Source organism: Bos mutus, chromosome 16 (genome assembly GCF_027580195.1).
Source record: "Bos mutus isolate GX-2022 chromosome 16, NWIPB_WYAK_1.1, whole genome shotgun sequence".
NCBI classification, from domain to species: Eukaryota; Metazoa; Chordata; class Mammalia; order Artiodactyla; family Bovidae; genus Bos; species Bos mutus.
Window position 1 is genome coordinate 18,417,969 of NC_091632.1, and position 5,435 is coordinate 18,423,403.

The 5,435-nt window shown below is 39.8% G+C and overlaps 1 pseudogene; it reads left to right on the plus strand.

The window, feature by feature from the left end:
- The first annotated feature begins 4,092 nt into the window (after positions 1-4,092).
- On the plus strand, positions 4,093-5,119 carry LOC106701113 (RNA guanine-N7 methyltransferase-activating subunit-like protein; annotated as a pseudogene).
- The last annotated feature ends 316 nt before the right edge of the window (positions 5,120-5,435 follow it).

A 5,435-nucleotide genomic window follows, 5' to 3' on the forward strand; every position in this document is an offset into this window, starting at 1 on the left:
CCAGTCCAAAGACAAAAATTGTCCAACCTCCAAAATAAATCAATAAGCCTGCTGCTGCTGCTGCTGCTAAGTTGCGTCAGTCGTGTCCGACTCTGTGCGACTCCATAGACGGAAGCTATATGCCTTAGACAATCACTGGTTCACTCAAAATAAAACATTATTGTTCCATTGTCACAGTGAAAATGAGAAGAAATATAGCTTCACACACAAAATAATAAAATCACTAATTATAAATCATATTCATAAGAATAAACGTACGTATAAAAATCACATCCAATGATCCTGACTCAAGTGTTATAACCATGTCCAAAAGTGATTAAAGAAAAAGTGAGGGATTTACATGTGATCCAGTTGCGAAGATTCTGTGCTCCCAATGCAGGGAACTCAGGTGTGATCCCTGGTCAGAAAACTAGGATCCAGCACAGTTAAATAAACAAATAAATATTTTTAAAAAATACTTTGTTAAAAAAGTAAAACTAGAAAATACTTTACTTAAAGTGAAAAAGGACACATAGCTTTAAGACTCTTTAAGTCTGTCAGAGGAACCAACTGTTAACTGTGTCCACACATACAATTTTATTCATAAATATTCATACAATTTAATTTTTGTTTAAAAAAATTGTGTGACTTTTTTGTCCCATGATAGAAGTTTTAATATACATTGCATCATATAGATCTACACGTACTTCATATGGAAATTTTAGTCATTGATTTAAACTCAACATAATCTCAAAGGTAATTTGTTATTGACTCTAATAATTAGGAATAATGAAATTTTTCCCAAAATAATTAACAAGTGAAAACTAAATAAAGCAAGTCTAAAAAAGAAACCAAGGAAAGAAAAACAGGGGACTTCCCTGGTAATCCAGTGGCTAAGACTCCATGCTCTCAATGCAGGGGACCCAGATTTGATCCCTGGTCAGGGAATCAGATCCCACATGCTGTAATAAAGATGGAAGAGCCCACATGGCCCAAGTAAGACCAAGTGCAGCCAAATAAATAAACAAAATATTTTTTAGAAAAAGGAAAGACAAAAGAAAATAAAAGTTGAGTTAACTCTACCCTTTGGTTAAGATCATGGCATCTGGTACCATCATTTCATGGCAAATAGAAGTGGAAACAGTGACAGATTTTATGAAAATGTGTTCAGATGGTGACTGCAGCCATGAAATTAAAAGATACTTGCTCTTTGGAAAGAAAGTTATGACAAACACAGCACATTAAAAAGCAGAAAGGTCACTCTGCCAACAGAGGTCCGTCTAGGCAAAGCTGTGGTTTTTCCAGTAGTCATGTATGGATGTGAGAGTTGGACCATAAAGAAGGCTGAGCACCAAAGAACTGATGCTTTCAAACTGTGGTGTTGGAGAAGACCCTTGAGAGTCTCTTGGACAACAAGGAGATCCAACCAGTCAATCCTAAAGGAAATCAACCCTGACTATTCATTCATGACCCAGAAAACCATGATAGTGTGATCACTCACCTAGAGCCAGACATCCTGGAATTCAGAATCAAGTGGGCCTTAGGAAGCATCACTACGAACAAAGCTAGTGGAGGTGATGGAATTCCAGTTGAGCTATTTCAAATTCTAAAAGATGATGCTATGAAAATGCTGCACTCAGTATGTCAGCAAATTTGGAAAACCACTGGCCACAGGACTGGAAAAGATCAGTTTTCATTCCAATACCAAAGAAAGGCAATGCCAAAGAATGTTCAAACTACTGCACAATTTTACTCATCTCACATGCTAGCAAAGTAATGCTCAAAATTCTCCAAGCCAGGCTTCAACAATACGTGAACCATGAACTTCCAGATATTCAAGCTGGATTTAGAAAAGGCAGAGGAACCAGAGATCAAATTGCCAACATCCGCTGGATCATCAAAAAAGCAAGAGAGTTCCAGAAAAACATCTGCTCTATTGACTATGCCAAAGTCTTTGACTGTGTGGATCACAGCAAACTGTGGGAAATTCTTCAAGAGATGAGAATACCAGACCACCTGACCTGCCTCTTGAGAAATCTGTATGCAGGTCAAGAAGTAGGAGTGAGAACTGTACATGGAACAACCGAATGGTTCCAGATCGGGAAAGGAGTACATCAAGGCTGTATACTGTCACCCTTCTTGTTTAACTTGTATGCAGAGTACGTCATGCAAAAGGCCAGGCTGGATGAAGCAAGAGCTGGAATCAAGATTGCAGGGAGAATTATCAGTAACCTCAGATATGCAGATGATACCACCCTTATGGCAGAAAGTAAAGAACTAAAGAGCCCCTTGATGAAAGTCAAAGAGGAAAGATAAAAAGTTGGCTTAAAACTCAACATTCAGATAACTAAGATCATGGCATCCGGTCCCATCACTTCATGGCAAATAGATGGGGAAACAGTGACAGACTTTATTTTGGGGGCTCCAAAATCACTGCAGATGGTGACTGAAGCCATTAAATTAAAATATACTTGCTCCTTGGAAAGAAAGTTATGACCAACCTAGACAGCATATTAAAAAGCAGACGTTACTTTGCCAACAAACGTGTCTAGTCAAAGCTGTGGTTTTTCCAGTAGTCATGTATGGATGTGAGAGTTGGACCATAAAGAAAGCTGAGTGCCAAAGAATTGATGCTTTTGAACTGTGGTGTTGGAGAAGACTCCTGAGAGTCCCTTGGACTGCAAGGAGATCCAACCAGTCCATCCTAAACGAAATCAGTCCTGAATATTCATTAGAAGGACTGACGCTGAAGCTGAAACTCCAACACTTTGGCCACCTGATGTGAAGAATAACTCATTGAAAAAGACCCTGATGCTGGGAAAGATTGAAGGCGGAAGCAGAAGGGGATGCCAGAGGATAAGATGGTTTGATGGCATCACCGACTCAGTGGACATGAGTTTAAGCACATTCCAAAAGATGGTGATCGACAGGGAAGATTGGTGTGCTGCTATCCATGAGGTCACAAAGAGTCTTTGACACAACTTAGCAACTGAACAACAATAACCATTCTTTGACAGGATATTTTCAGGATGCTTTCTATTAAGTGGTTTGAGGGTTTGGGTGTCAATGTTGGATTTTTAATTTATTATATATGCATATTTATATGTTCTATTGAGTTATAATTGATTTACTATTTATTTGATTTTATTTATTTTGGCTGTACTGGGTCTTTGTTGCTTCACCTGGGCGTTCTCTAGTTGAGGCAAGTGGGAGCTACTCTTCACTGGGGTGGTGAGACTTCTCGTGGTGGCTTCTCTCATTATGGTGCACAGGTTCTACAGCACTGGCTCAGGAGTGTGGTGCATAGGCTTAGTTGCTCCGTGGATTGTGGGATCTTCCCAGACCAGGGATCAAACCCATCCCTGGGTTTAGTAGGTGGATTCTTAACCACTGGACCATCAGGGAAGCCCTAGCTGACTTGCTATTGTGACTTTGAGGAACGTAATTTGTGATGGCCCAGCAAATAATTGACAAAAGGCAAAGAGATTGTCCAAAACTGAGGGTTGGCCTAGAAGTTCTGAGTGAAAATTATCTACATAATATTAAAATGTGTTTCTGTTAAAGCAAATCTCTCCAGACTAGAGTTGTATGGCTCAGGGAAATAGACAGATCTTCAAGAATAAACATTTCTAAATTAGGAGCAGACATTAAAATGAAATTAAAATGTCTTTCTCAATTAAATGGGAAAAGGACTCAAACCAGAATGGGATCCTGAATTGTAATGGACTTTCTGTAACATACAAATCTTTAAGAAATAAATACGCCTATGATGTTTGGAACAAGATACCAATGTTTTACTCTTATAAAGCAGCAAGTAACATAACAACAACTAAGTAATACAGAGTTTTGTGAGTCAAATTTGTATTTTCTCTGTGTTAGGCATCTCCAGAGAGATAGAACTAGTAGGAGATTTATCTTTATCCCGTAAAATGCTGGTTAATTTTAATATGCTATCAATCAGAAAATACTAATTTCTGATATATAAAGTACAAACATGAAATATGTGTCTAAGAATCTATATAAGGGAGGCCCTCTGATGGCACTCTGGACCGGAAATCTTAACAATCTAAACATTAAACAGAACAGCTTCCTCAAATATCTGGGAATTTCAGAATGACTGACACTTCTGAAGCTGTTCCAGATTTTGAAGAGATGTTTGCCAGTAGATTCCATTCAGTTCAGTCACTCAGTCATGTCCAACTCTTTGCACGCCAGGCCTCCCTGTCCAAAACCAACTCCTGGAGTTTACCCAAACTCATGTCCATTGAGTCGGTGATGCCATCCAACCGTCTCATCCTCTGTCCCTATCTCCTTCTGCCTTCAATCTTTCCCAGCATCAGGGTCTTTTCAAACCAGTCAGCTCTTTGCATCAAGTGGCCAAAGTATTGGAGTTTCACCTTCAACATCAGTCCTTCCAACGAATATTCAGGACTGATTTCCTTTAGGATGGACTGGTTGGATCTCCTTGCAGTCCAAGAGACTAAGAGTCTTCTTCAACACCACAGCTCAAAAGCATCAATTCTTCAGCACTCAGCTTTCTTTATAGTCCAACTTTGACCACTGGAAAAACCATAGCCTTGACTATACGGACCTTTGCTGGCAAAGTAATGTCTCAGCTTTTTAATATGCTGTCTAGGTTGGTCATCACTTTCCTTCCAAGGAGCAAGCATCTTTTAATTTCATGGCTGCAATCACCATCTGCAGTGATTTTTGAGCCCCAAAAATAAAGTCTGACACTGTTTCCACTGTTTCCCCATCTATTTGCCATGAAATGATGGGACCGGATGCCATGATCTTAGTTATCTGAATGTTGAGTTTTAAGCCAACTTTTTCACAAAGAGTACCAAGATGACAAAGAGTACCAAGAATAACTGAAGCACCCTCCTGAGTCCCCTCCAATCATCGAGAAATGGAATAGCAAATCTGGTAGGAACCGGAAAAATAGAGGTAATCGGTTGCAAGGTAATAGACAGTTTAGAGGTAGGGATAGCAGACAGGCGTGCCCAAGTAACAACTGACCCAATCAGTGGCATAAATGATCCTGGGGTAACAATTGCCTGCAGCACAGACCAGAACGTTACTAGCCCATCAATACGGACATTATGGTTAAAACCAACAGCCTCCCTAAGGTTACTACTGATAGAAGTGTCAGCTGCTGCTGCTGCTGCTAAGTCGCTTCAGTCGTGTCCGACTCTGTGCGACCCCATCGACGGCAGCCCACCAGGCTCCCCTGTCCCTGGGATTCTCCAGGCGAGAATACTGGAGTGGGTTGCCATTTCCTTCTCCAACGCATGAAGGTGAAAAGTGAAAGTGCGACTCAGCTTGTAGTAAAACCATCTACTTTGTTAACATGACAAAAGTTTATATTGTACCTTCTGTTGGTCACAGTTTTATATTCTGATTGTAGCGAGTGAATTATTAATTTTTTTGGAACTTGAGAGTTTTTAAAAATTATA